We start from the raw sequence: 20,363 nt of genomic DNA on the forward strand, positions 1-20,363 counted from the left end.
ACTGGTCAAAATAGTCAAAAGGGCTGTACATTGGACATCCTGAGCTGCGATGGACAATCCATTGCTAGCTAGGAGGAAGGAGGGGGAGGGAAAGCAGCAACACTACTATTTGTTTTGTTTTTGGTTTTGCAGCAGAATGTGCCCAGCAAAAGCAGAATCTATAGCTCACACCAAAGAGCTAATGTCACAAAGACTTAAAGGAATGGTGCTGGGGCACTCTCAAATAGATACAACAGTTCTGTCACAACCTCCTATCTTCTGCCCCTGCCCCTCAAAACAGAGCAGCAGAAAATGAACAATGACACTTGATCTTTATAGCTGTCCAACAGAGGGAAACCCAAGATCCCCCAAAGCACTACATTTTTCATTTCCATGCCTTAATATGAGCTAGACATTATTTCAGTTGAAAACCTGTGCCAAAGGCTTGCTCCTTCTCTCTCTCAACACCTGCACAGTTGGCTTATTTTTTTATCTGAGATCTACAACAGAGTTGCAGTCCGGGATGGTCTTGCTTAAGGCTCCAGCCAGCACACCACGGACCTTTCCATTCCCCAGCACATATGTGCGCACACTATCAGTCTTGCATTCTGTGGCCACTGAACCCAATTCATCTCAGCTGAGCAGTTTTGACTTCTCTTAGGGAGTTCCCACCCCCCCTTCGAGGTGACTTTATGTGTGCTAAAAGTCTTGGGACTCCTTCTACGCAGTTAAACCTCTCTGTGAAGCATGAATGGTACTATCTCAGCTACATATAGATATGCACTTAGAGTAGGAGCTACTGTTGTATTACCGTTAGAGATTGGGGCATTTGTATTTGTAGACAAATAGGAATATTCCCCCACAGGTGCAGATAATGAGGGTCTGGCCCCTTGGGGTCAGACTGACCAGTCACCATTCCGCCACTGCTGCGGGCTCCGTGCTCCCTTCCTATCACTCCGGAGCTTGTGGTGGATTAGCCACTCCTGGCAGGAGGCGGGATGATGATCCTCTCTGCCAAGTCCACCACGAGCTCCAGCATGATAGGAAGGGAGCCCAGAGCCCACAACAGCAGTGGAATGGTGAGTGATCGGTCTGGCCCCAGGGGGCCGGACCCTCGTTATCTGCACCTGTGGGGGGATATTCGTATACAAATATGAATACCCCCATCTCTAATTACAGTTTATTGCAGAACATGCTCTTTGCAAGGTCCTTCCAGCAGAGAGCAGATAAAAAATTCAATAAGTAAAGAAAGTCAGCAAGTCTGTACCATATACTGTACCAATATTGCACTATGAATTTAATTGTGAATCATATACTCTAACAATTGTGTACTGTGGCAAAAGTTTGACTATTCTATTTGATGATTTTTTTTCCATCAGATTGATTTAATGTTATAGTAAACATCCTAGGATCTTCTAGATGTCAAGTACTGTAGAAGTGATTTTTCAGTCCCTCCTGCTGCTGGGTTCTGAAACCATGCAGGTTTCTTCCCAGGCAGAACCACACCTGAAAAAAAATTAAGGAGTTACTTTACCTATGCCCCATCAATCTCCACATGACAAAGGTAATGACTTCAACTCTCAGCACAATCCAAACCCTGCATCACTGCAGAGTGAAATATTGCCAGCGGTGGTCACCACTGACAAAGAAGGGAGGGAGGGAACATTCTCCGCATGATGAAAGCACAGCATGTAGCGAGAGGCATAATCATATCTGCATAAGGAATGGAAGTTTGACTGAATATGTTGATGGGTCAGAGGGTAAAGTGAAAATATTATCTAGACCAGTTGTCAGGAAGACCCAAGGGTTCTTTTTTACAATTCCATAAGTATTCCCCCATACCAAACACTGCAGACATATTCATGGTTATTCACAGTAAGGGTTCTCAGACTATTTACATGGCAGATGTGGAACACTGGCCCTCCTGATCTTGTTGAACTTGTTGAAATCCATCAGGTAATTTCTGATTTATGGCCACCTCATGAATTAATTATTTAAAAGTTAATTTTTTAAAAGGAACCTACTATTAACAGCCCTGTTCTGGTCTTGCAAACTAAAGCCTGTGCCTGCCTTTATTGCATCAATCCATCTCACGTTCACTTTTCCTCTTTTCCTGCCATCTTCTGTCATTCCTAGCATTTTTCCTCAATCTGTCCTGTCTTCCCATGATATGTCCAAAGTGATTGCCTCATTTTACTTACTTTCACTTCTACTGAAGGGTCAGACTTGCTTTCAACTAGAACCCTATCTTTCTGGCATCTATCCATAAGGTTTTCTTCCAACACTGAATTTTTAATGAATCAATATTCATTTGTTCAGCGTTTAGATCTCTATAGAATAACTGGGAACACCAGTATAGTCCACACAGTATGGACAATCTTGGTTTTTCAGTAACTCATCCTCACACTTAAATGTCTTTTCTAGTTCCTTCATGGTCACCCTTCTAAGCTTTATTCTTCAACAAATTTCTTGGTTGCAGTTGCCATTTGGATTGATGGCTAAATGAAGGTATAGAAAATCTTTCACAACTCCTCTTCATTGCCAATGTTAAAGTTATATAATTTTTCTGTAGTCAGTATTTTTGTCTTAATATTCAGTTCTGCTTTTTGTACTTTTTAAATCTGTTTCAAGTCAGCAGTGCCTTTTACCACTAATTCTTTATTAATACAATATCATTTGCATATCTTAAATTACTGATGTGTCTTCCACAAATTTTCATTCCTTTTTCATGTAATACAAGCTTTCATATGATATGCTCTGTGTACGGACCGACCCCACAGGGAGACAAGATACACCCTTGTCTGATAGCTTTGCCAGTTGGAAACCATTTTGTTTCTCTATTTTGTTGGAACATTATCCCTTCCCACTGGCTATTCTGGCTAGAACTGATGAGCACTTGCAGTCCAAGAACATCTAGAGAGCTACAGTTCCCAATTCCTAGTTCATACAGTGATTCAGAGTAGAGAGACTGAAACTCACACTTTAGATTTTACTATTAGGCATAACAAGCAAAACACTGGTGTACTGTGGCAATTATGTCCAAGAAATAAATTAAGGTGTCACCCTCAGTGGCATTATGATGAGTAAGATCAGCAATCACCTCTCTCACAGCTTACTAACTGGTATTCCCATATCCGAGAAGAAATCTCCTGACCTGTGTTTTACAGGCCACCCACCCAATTCTAAATCTTTCCTTCTGCAGAATGTAGATTTAAGCATTCTATTTTCCACAGACTGCTCTACTTCATTGACTCACTATTTTGAAATTAAATGTACAAAGAGCTGCACATTTTTGTTATTCTGGCTGAGAAAATGGGAACTGCTATCTGACTGTGCTTCTGTAACATCTCTCCCCATTCTATAAAATTACAGTGGGATTGTGATGGACCCCTAACATGGTAACAGGAGAAATAAGATGATTGGCTGGGGGAATGCAGAAGGTGAGCCAATCCAGGAGAGGCTGGAGGAGGTGGAGCCAAGAAGAGTTGGTGAGAAGAGTGTGAGAAATTAATTTGTATTTTAGCAGTAGGCTATAACTTCAGAATGGGGACGTGGTGGCGCTGTGGGCTAAACCGCAGAAGCCTCTGTGCTGCAGGGTCAGAAGACCAAGCAATCGTAAGATCAAATCCATGCGACGGAGTGAGCGCCCATCGCTTGTCCCAGCTCCTGCCAACCTAGCAGTTCGAAAGCATGCAAATGCAAGTAGATAAATAGGGACCACTTCGGTGGGAAGGTAACAGCGTGCCGTGTCTAAGTCGCACTGGCCATGTGACCACGGAAGATTGACTTCGGACAAATGCTAGCTCTATGGCTTGGAAACGGGGATGAGCACCGCCCCCTAGAGTTGAACACGACTGGACAAAAATTGTCAAGGGGAACCTTTACCTTTACCTATAACTTCAGAAGAACTTATGTTGAACTCTGTTTACCAGTTAATATGCTGTAAAAAAAAGAACTTCTCATTCTTAAACCACTTGGGCTCGTATGTTCATGGCTGAAGACAAGCCTTTTTAAAGAAAAAAATTCTGGGGTTGTGGCAAGTCTGGGTAGAGGCTAGTCACAGAGATATACAGAACACAGATCATAAAATTACACTGGAATATACAGAACATAGAGCAAATGACAGATGCTCAGGTCTCAGGCTGTATCAGTTTTCAAGGCTTAATGTATATGAAATGTTTTGTCAGTACTGTAGAAATCACAGCCATACATTCTCTACATTTTAAGAAAGTGCTGAAATTTCAGTAGTACAAAGTGTAAATCCCTCCAACAAAAAGAAACATGTCAGGGAAAATATATGTACTATAGGGAGGTGTGTAAAAAGCCTAAAGATAATCATCAGTAAGGGATTTCAATTAGCTTTTTATTGACTTCAGCAGCCGTCGTCAGCACACAGATTCCTAGAGATAGTTTGGAAGTAGAAAGTTGCTTTCTCAAACATTTTTTGACAATCTAACAAGACCATTGCCTATTCTTACACTTCAGAGGGATAATGAACCAAAAGATGGATTGGGTGAGGGAGTTGGAAAATGCAAGGGAAACGACTTCAACATCCTGAATGCTCATCACCGCTTTATCAGATGGCAAGTGATCCCCAGGGGAACATAAGAAGGGAAGATCTTAGACACAGAGCATATTATTATTTAAAACAGATGAAAATGGAGATAGTCAGTGAAGTTTAGTTGCCATCATTGATATCTATAGCTGACATAAACAACAACTTATTTTCCCAAATAGTAGAAAAGATATACTAAATAATTTGGTTGAAGATACAATGAAACATGTTGTCTGGATAACTATATTTTAAAAAAGCAATTGCATATTGCTTATTCTGTTATGCTTACTAAGCCTAGGGTATCATTATTCTAAACCACTCTCAAAGGAAGAATATGTACAATACTATGTGATCCAAAGTTTTAACATGTATGTTGAATGATTTGGGATCAGGGCTGCTGTGATTCACCAGACATTTTTGGATTGAAACTCCCATCATCCTTACCAGTGACTACCATGACTAGGATTGATGGAAAACGAAGTCCAACAACTTCTAGAAAGCCACAATTTGCACAGCCCTGCACAGCTCTTCTATAGTTTGCCTCCATCCATGCAAAATTCTCATATGCTTCATTAGATGCCATAAGTCTGGCATTCAGTACCATTTTAAACTAATAAAAGGTTCTATAAATCCTTGAAAAAAAAATCCAGAGTAATTAATGCATAGGGGAAACAATACAAACACCACATGCTTCTCCAAAGTATGTAAGTAAAGACTGCTTTTAAAAAAATGTCTCCTACTTAAGAATATAGCATGAATTGTACGATAGTCCTAAGTGTTCCTTCCAGAAATGAAAACAAACCATTATCTTTTTAATGATTCCTCTTGGAGTAAATGCAAAAACAAAGGCTAATAAGGAGTATCATAGTTTTTTCTCCTAGTTAAAACAAAACACATGCTTTTCAAGAAATGAAGGATAGTCAGTAATGTGGTAAAACTGTTGGATGAGTCTTTGGGGTCTGATGTGCTGAATGTCTATGTTCTACTTCCCACTGCGGTTCTGCTTCTCTGTTTGCCAGCCAGCAACATGACAAAATAACTGTTGCCTCCACATAAACAACAAGGGGAAGGCTCTCATATGCAGTAACAAAAGACTGCATGTTATTTTTGTCCCATTTATTTGTCTTGATATTGTCTCCCCAAATAAGGATTCTGACCAACTAAATCAAATGCTGCATACATTAATTTGTGAGAAGAATAACATAGACAAGATTCATGCTAATTGCAACTACCATTTTTTTAAAAAAAACACATCCAAGACAAGTCCCTCTTAGACCTTCAAAGTATATGAATTCAGACCACCCAGAACCACCTCCTCACTACAAGAAATTGTTTTAATTTTTATATTCATTAACTGTCTTTGTCAAAAGCATCACTACAGTGAACACTACATAATCTATTGGCTTGATAGCCATTCAGCTGAAGTCATTTGAAACATGTACAACTTTGACAAATTGACTAGTTTTCTCCCACCCCACCACCCTTTTCTTATCATCTGCACCCCTGTCCAAAGGCACTTATAGATGATAAATCTAAACCTTCTGTCTCCAGCAAGTAAGATGAGTGAAAATGTTCTGAAAAGAGTTTTACAGTAATATCTTATCAAGGCTGATAGGTTCTTTTGGATTCAGAGACAATGAGTACCCCAGTGGGGAAAACATATGATACTTTATTTAAAAGACAGAAAAACAGAAAGAAGCAGTAAACAGTAAAGAACAGAAAAATCTCATACTCTTTCTGTTTGCTGGGAGTCCCTGGTGGTGAGTACCCCCTCCCCCCAGAATCAATAGCCATGCAGTGCCTCCCAGGATCTAGGTCTGTGAAGAGGCTCCTGGCAGCCATCCATTGCAAGAAGTTGGATGGAGATAGAAGAAATGGTTGTAAAGAATCTGCATGCAGGTGCAGGTGGAGAAAGCCACCTGAAAAAATAGATTTCAAATTGTGTACTTTTTCTTGTTGTTGGAAACCACTGAGGGGGGCTGTGGTACAACCTCGCACTCAAATTAAAGCAAAATGCAATTCTTTCAGAAGCTAACACCTAAGGATCTTCTCAGGGTCTCCTACTCACCTTCACAAGGGGTTGGGAAGGTTTGGACATATTAAATGAAAGGGCTATGAGGTGTGCAGAAGGAAAGAGGTCATGCAAAACTATGCACATTTAGTCAAAATTAAGTTTTGTTGTGATCGGTGGACCTCATTCATGGGGCACCTATAATACATGATCTTAGCAGGCCTTAACTCATAGAGAGGGTGTGTCTGTGAGGGGACAAGGTATGGTTCCCATAAAGGAATCTGAAATTGCATTGTCGAATTTCACTGCTGCTACTGCTGCTGCTGCTGCTCTTCTTGTTGTAGTTTCAACTTATATGCTACCTCATAATGTGACAGCCCTCTCTGGGCAGTTTACAACATAATTATATAAACAACACATTGTCCCTCACTGCTACCACTATCATTCTCTGTTTTTTCACAATCCACCTAGTTCTATCCTCCATGATCTTGCCTCGATCTACACACCCCTATCTTTGTCTTGTTTGAAAAAAAAGTCTCTGCAAATTAAACAGTCAAATCATAGAAACAGAAAGTTGCATAAAACAATCCAGTATAATTCTAAGTAACTGAGCCAAACAAAAAACAACAAAAACCTGGGTTATAACACTGCTAACATATTAGAAGCCGGCAAGCTTTCAAATTTAACAGAACCCTTCATCAACTGGACATTGCAGAGTTTAAGAGAGTGGGGAGAGGAAAAAGAATATTCTACAAAAATTCTCCTGACCAGGTATAGCTTTGTGAAGGCCCCTCAGAAAAGAAATGTCCCAAGACAGGGAATCCAAGCTTACTGCATCCATTAGAGGTATCTGGTTTCACTTATAAGCAATGCAGGATGAATTGTTTTTCTCTGTCTCTGAAGACAATCTCCAACACCATAGCTTTGTGTTTGGTTGGAAGCAGAAGCACACAAAGACAAAACAATCCCCAATCCAAGCAGATTAAATTTAGTTGGTACCTTAGGTTAAAAAAAGTCACATGGAATCAAACTGAACGTATCACCTAGCAGTTCAAGAAGATGAAGTAAATTTTGGGATGTGCTTTATTCTCCTCACCAAAAAGGGGAGGAGGAGATCCTTGGAGTCCTTCCCTTTATATTGTGTGACACACACAAGGCCCTGAGGCCAATCTGTGCATCTTACAAACTTAATTCTCCAGAGAAGTGAGAATTTTATTTGGAAAGATTATAAAATACATGTGTGCCCTGTGCACAGAAGAGTAACTGCGCAAAGACAGGGTAAGGATATTTTTCATGGGAAAGGGATGTGGGCAAGTGTTCTGCTTACCCACCCTGCTCCATCCAGCCCCCACCCCCCCAGTGTCACTCACCTGCCTTCACTTCCTTCCCCACTGATAATCTTCTAGCCAAGACTGTGGTTTAAGAGAGACAAACAGCTGCAGCATTCAAGGCTTCCCTCTCATCCTCACCCTAAGACACAGAGCTTGCAGGAACCACATGCTAGCAGCTGAAGCAACAACTCATGCCAATAGTTTAAAGACAATTTTGCTAGTAATGCTAACTAAAAATACAACTTCAGCATTACAATGTCTCAGTTACTACCTGTCTCTATTCCTCTGCCACAAGAACCTTCCCAAAGGAACAGAGGACCTCTCACAGTATTTAAATTAGAACACTTCTTACATAGCCCTGAAGCAAATGCTGCGATGTTGCCAAAATTTCCAAAAGATTTCAAAGCCAAATAAGACACAGATTTGTATTCAAATTTCTTTCTGTACTAGAGAAAGGAAAAGTTGTGCTTATCTGTTAAAGACACAAGCTGGCACATGATCATCAAAAGTAAATCTTTCAGTGCCTGGAAAATAAGCCTTTGAGAAACCGGGAGTTTTCATCTTACAGAATGTATTCTGTACAGGAGACAAGCTAAAACCTAACACAAGGCTTGATATATCTCCTCTATACGCCTTTTATCCTGTGCAATGCCTCCTTATTGAGGAAGTGAGTCTGCCTACATCTCCCCTTCCCACTGCTCACAGAGACTGCAGCTGCAGTAAACAAGTATCAGTCAAGAGTTGAGAAGGTCAAGGTTCCACTGCTGTTCTCTTCCCTAAAACAAGCTCTCTTTTCTTGGGAAAGACATTATGTTCCCCCTTCCCCTACAGAGAAGGACAAACCACTGGCTCTGCCTTACCAAACTGAAGTGGGCGGTGAGGAGGGGGACACTCAAGCAATAGGCTTAATTAAAACTAAATGTAAAGCTGCCATAATTGAACAGCCCAAGCCGCTATCTAAATACCATTAAAGGAGGGGGTCCCACAGGTAGAGCTGGATTCCCTTTTCTCACTGATGGAGGGAAGAACTGGCACATATTTTACTGGGATGACTAGTAACTGAGCATTCTGGCAGGAAACCAGTTCTGCAGTCTGAACAGCCAATGAAATCCAGTGTACAATCTTCTTTCTCTTTTGTCTCCTTCTGGAGCTTGAATAGTATCATGGCTGTTCTTGACCACCTTCCATGCATCAACTCCAAACACAGATACTGTGCTGCCTCCAAATCAGGCTTTACTACAGTATCACCCACCAACACATTCTTTGCCTTCCCACACTTCTTTCCTCATTTATTTTACCTTGAATTCTCAGCTGTATCAATCTGTCCTTGCATTTCTTATCAAGTGGCCAAAGCGTTCAGCTTCCTATTTTTTGTGTGTTTCATTTCTTGGCCTTTATTTCATTTACTTCAGTTCCTGATTCATGTATGCCTTCAGACTGTACTCTAGACCTATTCTGATCTGTTTTATTTCTCTAGGTTGACTAACCAGCTTCTACCATAGCTTCTTTTGCTGTCCGCATCCAGGGGGGAAGAGGAGCTCAATATTTCTAAGATAAAAAGCTAGCCCAATCTGATCGTGCATCAACATCAGGTGCTGAGTTTACTTTTTGAAAACAAAACAACCCAACATGGCAAGAACACCCCAACAGTTAGTGTAATTAAACTTTCCAAAGAGGGAGGAAGGAAGTACTTCATTGGTACGCGACAACTGCAAGCAGGCATTCCCACACAACTCTTAATGCTCAATGCAAGACTGTGAAATGAAAGATTTTCCCACATAAGATAGTATCCTCCTCCACCCTAAGTTAAATTTGGAGGGTTGAGGAGGAAAATAACACCCCCAAGATGGATGGAAGATACAGGCTTCCTAGAGTAATTGACTTAGAAAGGTGGTATGTTGAATCAATTCTACACAGAAGTTTGCCTCTGCTAAATTACCCCACTGTTGGGAAGCTTTTCCCCCCACCTTATGGCCAGACCATTGCTGACTCTGGAAGGATTTATTGCCACAATACATTTGTCCTGTACTTCTTTCTTTCTTCTTTCAGGTAAAGGTTCGCCCAATATGACACTAAGTCTTGTTTTATATCTGTATTCTTTTTTTCTTGGTCTTCGTTCATTTACTTCAGTTTATTCATTTACTTTATTCATTTACCTGGATGCTGTAATTGATACAGGTCCAATGGATGTCACTTTGGCCCCTGCTTGTCCTGTTATAATGGATGGATATGTGCCATTGGAGAACATGAACAGGATTCTTGGAGAGGTGAATACCACCACATGTATGCTAGGACCTTGCGCTTCCTGGCTTATAAAAACAGCCAGAGGGGGAAGTGCAGAATGAGTAAGAGGAGTGGTGAATGCCTTCTTGCAGCAGGGTAGTCCCAGCACGTTTAAAGGAAGCAGTAATGAAACCATTTCTAAAAAAAAGTCCCCCCTGGATCATGCTCTACTGGCCAGCCTCAAATATTCAGTTTCTGGGCAAAGTTACTGTAGTGTGCAGTAATTTTCCAGCTACAAAGATTCCTGGAGGAAGCAGATTATCTGGACCCATTTCAATCTGGTTTCAGGCCTGGCTATCGGACAGAAGCAGCTTTGATCATAGGTAGGTAGGGATGACCTACCCCAGGAACTGGACAGTAGGGATGTGCCCCTTTTGGTTCTGTTGGAGCTCTCAGCAACTTTTGATATCTTCAACTATGGTATCCTTTTGGCCCTTCTCTCTGGGATGGGACTTGGAGGTACTGTTTTACGGTGGCTCCAGCTCTTCCTGAAGGTGAAAAGGTAGTGCCAGGGGACTCCTGTTTGGCACCCTGGTCGTTGGCCTCAGGATTCTGTTTTGTCTCCTGTGCTATTTAACATATACATGAAACCACTGAGAGAGGTTATCCAGAGTTTTGGGGTTCAGTGTCACCAGTATGCAGATGACACCCAACCTGATCTTTATTTTATTTATTTTATTATTTTATTTATTTAATTTATACCCCGCCTATCTGGTCAATTTGACCACTCTAGGCGGCTTACAACATAAAAACATAACAAGTATATATATTGTTATAATTTAATTGTTATACATTTTTTTCTTTTTATATCTAGACTAGTATCTGCTGTCCGTAATGGGCTGGATGAGGGCAAATAAACTGAAATTTAATCCAGACAAGACAGAGGTGCTTCTGGTCAGCCAAAAGTCAGATCAAAGGATAGGGATTTAGGCTGTGTTGGATGGAGTTACACTCCCCCTGAAAACTCAGGTGCACCGGTTGGGGATGCTTCCAGATTTGTCCCTGAGCCTGGATGCCCAGGTTTTGGTGATGGCCAGGAATGCATCTGCACAGTTAAAACTGGTGTGCCAGCTGTGCCTGTTCAACTGGTTCAAAATGCAGCAGCCAGACTACTGGCTGACCGTGGCCAGTTATAGGGAACTTATAATGCACCTGCTACAAAACTGCACTGAGTACTAGACTGTTTCTGGGCCCAATTCAAAGTGCTAGTCCTTACCTGTACACCTCAATACAGCTTGTATCCAGGCTACCTAAAGGACTATGTCTCCCCGTATGAGCCTTCCAGGCTCTTCAGATCATCAGAGGAGGCCCTTCTCTTGGCCCCATTGCAAGTGTAAGCAAATTTGGTGGGGATAAATAAATAAATAAATAAATAAATAAATAAATAAATAAATAAATAAATAAATAAATAAATAAATAAATAAATAAATAAATGGACGGACGGACAGACAGACAGACAGACAGATAGGATTTTGGGGGGGGGACTTCCAAGGCCTGTCTGACAGCTCTCTCTCTCTCTCTCTCTCTCTCTCAGGTAGTAGACACGTGTCCTCTGCCTACCTGCTCACTCTCAGAAAAAAGAACACAGCATGACTTTTCAATAATGCTTTGTCCACTTTCCCGATTCCCTTTTGCAAGTAAGATTCTCTCAAGGCAACCAGATTCAGGTGGTTTTGTAACGAGGAAGAGTGCTTGTTGCTCCTTCTCCATGTCCCAACCTTTTCTTTTAGGTAACAAACAGATATCTATGGGCAAAAGAGCTCACAGACCTATTTCAAATGCTTCCTTAGTAAGGATCATCATAGCTCAGGAACTGCACTGCCTTAAACAAAAGGCAGCCTTCCCCATAAGAAGCACCACACAGTAGGCTTCTGAGGAATGATGCATAACAGTGCCAACCAGAGAACTTGCGCAAAAGCAAATATGCCTGGCTGGCAAACACAGGTCCAGTGCAGTTCAGGACAATCAATGGACAGTGGGCACACATGGCCACCACTTCCCAACCAAACAGTCTTCAGGCCAAGGGCCTTGTAGTGCACGGCAAAATAAAGAGAGCCATGCCAGTGCAAAACACACAGATGCCCCTCAAGAAGTTCCCTGCTCTCCCTCCCATCTCTTTCTATACAGGACAAAAAGAGAAACAAGTCACACACTAAGAAAATGATTAAGATCCAAAGAAAAATGCTTCAAAACATCCAATTTAGTCTATGTTCAAAAAGGGGATGGAATTGCACCCAAAGATCACATGACTTTTCCTTTGTGGGGGAAGTGGGGGAAGTGCTTGATATGAGCAGCCTTTGCTTATAATATCCATCCTTCCTTTTTAAGAAAATTTAAAAGCTCATTAAAATGAGTTAAGTTGTTCTGCCTATATTAAATATCCCACCGTTTTTAAAAAAAATAGCAGAAAAGTCTGAATATTTCACTTTATATGTTTGGCCTCAACCCTCACCTCACCCTCCCTTTGCATGCCTGGCTGGCTGACAAGACATTTAGATAAATAACAGCAGCACTGTTCACTTTCCAATTTCTGAACTCCTTTCCAAGCCAGCAGAGGAGCCCCACTGGTTCCAGAATTCCTCCTTCCTGCTGCCTCCTTCTCCTTCTCTCTCTCTCTCTCTCTCTCCCTCTTTCTCGTCCAAGGCCCTGTGCAGCATTTAGAGTGAGACTTCCTGTCCATTTTTAGACCAGCTGTTCTTCATGCCATCTGCTGCTTATTGGAGAAGGGTAGGACACCATTCACACCACAACCCATAATATGTCACAGTTTGCTTTCTATTTCCTGTACCCTTTACAGGGACTGCTCACTGAATTACATTGGGAGATGATTCCCCGCTGTCCTTCCTGAGAGAAAAGTCAGCCTCATGTGGCCTTGGGCAAGCTACATAGTCTCAGGATGCCCCTAGAAGAAGAGAATGGTCAACTATTTCTGAGTACTCTTCACCTAGAAAACAAAAGAAAGGTCACCTTAAATCATATGGCATATCATTATTTACTAACACACACAAGCGCGGACACACAAAATCCTATATTTCCTTAAATGGCACAAATGTCATATTTTTGGAAAAGATCCCATTCTCCCTCTTCCTGTACAGGAAATTTTAAGATATATATTACAATGGACGTTTGTTACATCCCATATGTGCCTTAATATCCCCCTAACATGGTCTCATGTGTGTGTGTTCTGTGCTGTCAAGTCATAACCAACTTACTATATAGCAACCCTAATAGGACTTCCAAGGTAAGTGAGATGTTCAAGGAGTGGTTTTACCAGTTCCATTCCCTTACTGACTTTCCACAGCCAAATGGGGATTTGAACCCTCTTCTCCAAAGTCCTCGTCTGTCGCTCTTATCTACTACACCACACTGGGAATCCAACATGGTCTCATACTGGAATTTTAAAAGAAGTGAACGTATCTGCTCCACATTCTTTTCATTCTTTGTTTCACAAAACATGTGAGTTGTCACTGAACTATCACTGAACACACACTAAGATGGCAGAAAGACCCATGAAACTCTGCACTTGGTATGATTGCCATCCCAAGTTCACCATCCTCACTGATGTCATGGGTTTTGGGAAGCAAGCAGAGAGGGTGGCTGAAGGATTACAGAGGTGAACCAATAACACATTCTGGCCACAAGAAGTATGTTTTGCCTAGGAGTCCTTGGGAGTTTGGGGAAAACTGCAGGTAAGAATGCAACCATGCACTTAACAGTATGTGTTTCAAGATGCATTTTAAGTCCAAGATTTCCTTTGCGGGAGAGAGCAAAAGAATATGCATAGAAAGTATGTGAAGACTTATTTCAAGACAGGAATTGATTAATCCCAAATTTAACATCACACAAATGTTTGTGCTTGTTTCCTTTTGTCTCTCTACAGAAAACCAGAGCAAGACATTTGTATTTTTTTGGGGGGGATGATTATTTATCTGAGAAATCACTTTGTTGACACCTGCCGGAACCAGGTAAGAGAAAGATGCAACATTTGATCCTTATCCCAAGAGTTCATTTTCTTACACAATCCATGCAAGTGTTGCAGATTACAGGCAAGGGGTTACTATCCCCACTACCCACTGCACCTTCCAGAGTTTCATCTCACATCCCTTAAGAGAGAGAGAAAAAAATCCTGACCCCAATAATGGTATCCGCAATAGCCCTACTACCATTAGGAAACACCATGCGTGACCTGAGAGCAAATAAGTGTGGCCCAGCCCTCGCTTTCCCTCCGCCCCGAGCAGAAAAGGAAAATGACATCATTGTGTTTGCGCATGAGGCAGAGGAAAAATGCTGCTGCCGAGACAGTTCGCTCTACCGTGCTCTCAAATACATAGTGAAGGAACTGTGCAGATGGGGGAGGGAGGGAGCAAAATACTTGCCTTACTTTGCCAGGTACAGCAGTAGTATATTCAGCACTTCTAATTATGTGTCCGTACACCACTTATCAATCAGATACATACTTCAACAAACAGCAGTGGAGCTGTGTCATAAGGGGTGGGGGCGAAATCAGCTTGTTTGTACTTTAACAGTATAGCACCCGTGGTCGCCACCAAATTTCATCACTCACGCTATGAGTGTGTGCGGGTCTGCACACACCCATGGGTGTTTCTGTTTCATTTCAAAGCTGAAGGCTACTGAGAAAATGGAGCTCACATACCAGGGCCATATAAAGATGCCTTGCCGGAGTGCTGGGAATAACCTACCTGCCAAGATTCTGGAGGGAGGCTTGGCAGGAGGGAGGAGAAAGGGGGAGACACCATGGAAACCGACATCTCCCTCCCACTCCTCACCACCTGACTCTCAATTTGGGCCAATTTGTTTTCCTAACTGTCAGCCAAACAAAACAGTATTTTTTTAAACACCCCCCCCCAACACCACTTCACTTCCATCATAGAACGAGGTTTGATCCTCTCCAGCTTCTCTGAGTTTTACATCTTTGTTCTTGGGTAAGCAGGGCCCCCAACCCCACCCTCCAGCACTTTTGGGAAGTTTTAAAACACACACACACACACACACACACAAGCAAACCCACACTGCGAATGCTGAAACTGAAAGAGCTGTTTTTTAAGCAAGATCTTTATATGTTTAACATGAGCCTGGCATTTTAAAAAAAATGAGGTTACACCCTGCATTTACAAACTGGCCACTCCCATTCACAAAGGCAAGCACTTCTCCTCCCCACCCAGGACAGAGATGTGCATTTCATATCAGGCCATTTACTTAGCTAACCAAGTCTGTTCACCAGTAAGACAAGGGAATGAAGTGGGTCTCGGTGGTTTCAAAGCGTGACGTTGGCTTGATTGGCATACGTCTGGCATAACAGCCGAGGCACATGCTTTTGATGGAAACACTAATGCTTCCCTGAATATCTCAGTAATGCTTACTCAGTTTTAGAGGAGAAAACAAATAAACAAACAAGCCTGACATCAAAGAAAGCATTCAAGACATTTCTTTCAAACAGCCGGGAGCAAAACCTGTAGTGCAAACAGACAATGCTAACCATAGTGAGCTTTTATCCAGATTATACATTCCACTGTACTTATAGAGAGACCAAGGCAACTGGCGTTCAGATGATTTGAATTTCCATAATTATTGCTGAAGGGCACATAATGCCGTGAGTTTTGTTTGTAGGAGCTCTTGAGTGTTGAGACACCAATAATGATGCAAAAAGCCACATAAACCAAGCATACTGATTTACGCTCATTATTAAGTATCTGATTCCCATCTTTCCATTAACAGCAGCAACAAAAGTTTGTCCAAACTTCTGACAGGCGCAATCCAAATAAGAATGGGGTACTTGCTGCTTATAAACTTCCTGCAATTCCAGCCGCTCTCACTGCACTCAGGTCAGGGTTATCACATTACCCACGAGTTCATATTGAGACAAGCTGCAGTTTCCAGGCTGGATCTCAAATGTTCATCACCATTGATCTCAAGGCAAACTTCTCCCTTTGTCAGCTCCCGCTAGGTCCACCTTAACTGAAGAGAGGGTAGGGAGGGGGGGAGCGCTAGCCGCTAGCCACAAGCCAGCTACTCCCTCCCTCCCTCCCCTCCCTCTCCCTTGCATGAACTATGTACTGTGGCAAGTGACAGTTCCACATCATGAGTCCCAGAACAATAATGAACACAAAAAAGTGTCCTCTAAACCTTAACCCTTCGCTGGCCAACTCTCCCCAAACGAACGCACCAGCGTGCGCGCCCCAACGCACATACACACAAACACAGACTCTGCAACAACTGAGGGGAGTGACAAACTACGGTGCCACAAAGTCCCAGTTCAACCTGCTGTTTCCGTTCCCCTACTGCAGCCCCACATTTAAGCCTACCGTGGGTTTCCCCCGTGGAAATGCCCACGGATCGCACGCATTATTTGACAAAGACTTCCCGAGAAGGGGAACGAGAATGGTAAGCGATCTTTGCCAGGTCAAGAAAGAAAACCTTCCTTCTCTCTTTTCCTGCCCAGTAAAAAAAAAACTCCATGCCCCGAATACATTCTAAAGGCTTCTTTTACAGAGGGATTTTAAACAAGAACTCAGCAACTCAGAAACAAAACAAACTGACTGGCTGAAACAGTAAAACGGATAAGGTATAGACATATCCTACGCTTATTCTGAGAAGAAACTAAAGAGGCACAGACCTGAGTGAGCAGAAGCTGCACAGTAGAAGGTATTTTCTTTCCCTTATAGAGTCCCCTCTCTTTTTCTTTCCCTTACTTACTCACCCACACACACACACCGGGTCCCTCATCCACATCCACACACACATAAGCCACTCACTCCCAGCCTTCCCTCTATGCAGTTCTCAGGAAATGAATGGGGGGTGGAGGGGAGGGGAGGCGGGTGGGTGGGTGTTTAGGTGGGAGGGGGGGGGCAACACAGAGAACTGTTGTACTTGCAAATGACTTACCCGGATCACATGATGCGCTAAACGAAGGGTGGGCCAGTGGGTGGAGGCTCCCGAAACAAGAGAGGGCACAATGTAGCGCAGGGGAACCTTACCGGGGACGCATCGGATTGCATTGGGGCCCCGGTGAGGGTGGGCTGATGGGAAAGGAGAAAGAAAGGGGTGGACGTGGGGCGGGGTGGGGGGGGCGGTGAAAAGAGAGAGAAGAGATGCGATGCGGCAGAAGCGGCTTCTCTCTCTCCTTGCCCTCAAGGTGGGGGGGGAGGGGGAGGAAGGAGGAGAACGGTGGGGCTGGGCTGGGCTGGGCTGGGCTGGGCTGAGAGGGGAGGAGACGCCACAAACCCAAACAAAAGCCCTCCCCCGTCTTGCTCCACCCCCCCCCAAAAAAGGGGGGGTTGTTAGAGACTAATAAAGCGAGCCCGCTGCAGGCAAGTTTGCCTGTGTTTTGTAATGCATGTGAGGGATCGGCTGGAGCGGAATCGCTTTATTGCCTGGGGAAGGCAGAACCCCAAAACAGTCGACTGGAGGAGGAGGACGAGGAGGGAGGGAGGGACTAGGCATCTGGGCTGCTACCCCAGCCCTGGGTCTCCGGGGTTCGGGCAGCCCCTCCAGATCCCCGAGAAGGAGGGAGGAGGGAGGGAAACACCCACACCCGGAAAAAGCTCCGCTGGGACCGCAGCCCGCCCTCGCTCGCTTGAACCCCCCCACCCCCACCCCCCTGCCATTGGGGCTGGCGAAGAGCGGGGCGAGTGGCCAAGGCAGCAAAAAGGCAAAGAGGGCGGCGGGGGTGGGGGCTGGGTTTGAGAAGGAAGGACCGGGGCGGCTTTTTCCCCTCTTCCTCGGCTCTTTTGAAGCCCGGCAAGCGCCCTAAGATTCCCCCGGCAAGGGGAGCGGCGGGGGAAGAAAGGACCGCGCCGGCTGGCCCGGGGGGGGGGGAGGGAGGGGAGGGGGGAGAAAGGCGAGCGAGTGGGAGGGGCGCGGCCGGGGGTGCGGGAGGGACCGGTCTCCGAGGAGACGCGCTGGGCGGACGGCGATCGCGGGAGGAGGGCATCTGCCAGGCGGAGGCGAGCGGCGGAAAAGCTGGGGCTGGGGTGGGAAAATAAATTAATAACCCGCCTCTCTCCCAAGGAGGTGACATGCCGTCACTGCGGACCGACCTTCGCGACGAGGAAGCCAGCGGTCCACCCAAACGGGGCGAAAAAAATGAGCTCATTTTTTTTTCCCCTCCCAAGGCGTTTCGGGAGCTTAATGCTGCCAATACAACCCAGGAGGTCAATATCCTGGACGGTTTCTATGGCTCTCCGCAACGTTTCAGCTCGGGATTTCTCCCAGCTCTGCCTGGAAATGCCGGCGCCTGAATTTGGGACTTTTTTGTGTGTGCTCCCCCACCCCATCTAACCCCCCAAAAGTGAGGTCGACCCTCCCATCCACAGAGAAAGCTGCATCTCTGCAGGATTCATGGTTCTCGCCTGGATTTTTGCCTGCCGGCCTGGGAAGAGTAGTCTTGCTCCATTGGCATGAGATGCGATTAGATCATTGAGTTACTCCCGATTTAATAGAATCACCTGCCGGTGGAGGTGGCAGGCCTAAAGCGCCGGCGGCGGACTCTCCGTCATCATCTTCCTGCAGCGTTCCCAGGAAGAGGGTCCGCACAATGAAAGGGACAGACAGTGATTGTTTTCACATTATTTGTTACTCTGATGTTTCGCCTTTCCTCTCGTGAGCTTAATGGTAGAGTACAGGAGTCCCCTTCTCCCCACTTTATCATCACAATAACAGCAACATTGAGGTACCTCAGGCTGTGACAGTGCAGCCCAAAGTCATCTACTGAAAGTCATGGTCTCATCACGAAGACTTGGACCCGGCTTTACCCAAGTTGGCATGCTGACTTTTGTACCATGTTGGCTAATTTAAATATTTTGGGTAAAGGCAGTCCAAAGATTGGGGCAGGAAGCAGTGTGACGTTCCAGCCACAATTGGAGTTATAAGCATGATCCCAAGGTGGTGTGAAAGCTGTTCCAGAGGAGATTTTAATTTGGATGCTCTGAGTCCTAGTCCAAGGCCAACCACTTCACCACAAATGGCTGTTCACATAAGCCTGTTGAGGTAAAGGTGTGTCCCAAGGAAATCCGTGTACATACTTAGACTTCTACTAGCTAATAAGACAAAGGGAATGCTGCACGATAAATACATGGCTCTCCCCTTCCAATACCTCTCTGCAACTCCTTGCATAACATGTATTAAGTTCTGGTGGGGCTGTTTGTTTACTTAGATAACTATTGATGAAGTTTGCAAACACAGTTTCACATAAATGTGTCTCTTCATCTTTACAGTTATATAACAGACAATATGAGTAATTATAACAACCAAATGCTACAGTGTGTACACCCAAGTCCTTGGCAGCAGCATGGATACAAAAGTTGTTTGTAGAATTGCAAAGTTCAAGTGTCCTTTTGAATTTCAAATTCAAACAAAAATCCAAGATCTATTACTCACTTGGTTGGGTGAGGAAAAACTTCAAAGAATCTGCTCCACATGCTGAGTTTTCAAAATCCTAGACCAAATTGGCAAAGGCCTTACTAGTCCTAAGTGGAAAGAGCAGTTCCAGCCTCTTCAGCTCTCTAGCTTTTTCTGATTCTAATCTCTTACTGCCCCTCTCTTTCTTAGTCCCACCCTGAGCTAAACCAATATCTCATAGGGGTTACACTTGCACTCCAGCAGTGCTGTCTCACTCTGCCTAATGGTAGGGCTGATCCTAATTAAAATACATAACTCAATAAGATGGCAAAATATATGCTTGTGTTTCCAGGAAAGCAGTCACACACTGGGGGCAGTGTTTCCAAAATGAGTGATTGATGAAATGCATTCCCCCCCCCCCGCCACTGAAGACTGTTATTAGATGAGATGTGGTACCATTGGCTTCTCCAAGAGTTTATTTCAACTTTACAGACCACATTTCTGACAACATTACTCTTTTCTCCTAGACAGAGTTTAGCCCTTTCTGCCACAAAAGCAATAGAGTCAGTGGCTTGATAAGTCTATCCCATATCACATGCACACACGCAGAGAGAGTATTCAGTCTTCGTAGGGTATAGCACTTCCTTGAAATCAACCCCATTTCAGGTTGTATTTGTGTTAAAATAAGGGATCTTTCCATGCAACCCAAAATGCTAATTTGGTCTTAAACTTGCCAGATTTTCAGCCTTTGTAGTTGTGCATAATATGGTGGAAATAACAGCAGGAACTTTGCAGACCTGGAAAATGAATGCTTCCACCAGTTCTTGGCTGCAGAGGATGCTACCAT

The 20,363-nt window shown here is 43.8% G+C and overlaps 1 protein-coding gene across 6 annotated transcripts in view; it reads right to left on the bottom strand.

Moving 5' to 3' along the window:
* The window catches only part of KLF12 (KLF transcription factor 12), a 328,938-nt gene extending 311,511 nt beyond the window's left edge, over positions 1-17,427 (bottom strand). For 5 of the 6 annotated variants that reach the window (XM_078390763.1, XM_078390764.1, XM_078390765.1 and 2 more), the window contains exon 1: positions 16,794-17,004. The gene's annotated coding sequence lies outside the window, so the exon portion shown is untranslated. Of the gene's footprint in view, positions 1-16,793; positions 17,005-17,062 lie in introns of those variants that run through there. The other variant, XM_078390766.1, reaches the window with a different exon arrangement.
* Between the last annotated feature and the right edge of the window lie 2,936 nt (positions 17,428-20,363).

This window comes from Pogona vitticeps, chromosome 3, assembly GCF_051106095.1.
Source record: "Pogona vitticeps strain Pit_001003342236 chromosome 3, PviZW2.1, whole genome shotgun sequence".
Classification (NCBI taxonomy): domain Eukaryota; kingdom Metazoa; phylum Chordata; class Lepidosauria; order Squamata; family Agamidae; genus Pogona; species Pogona vitticeps.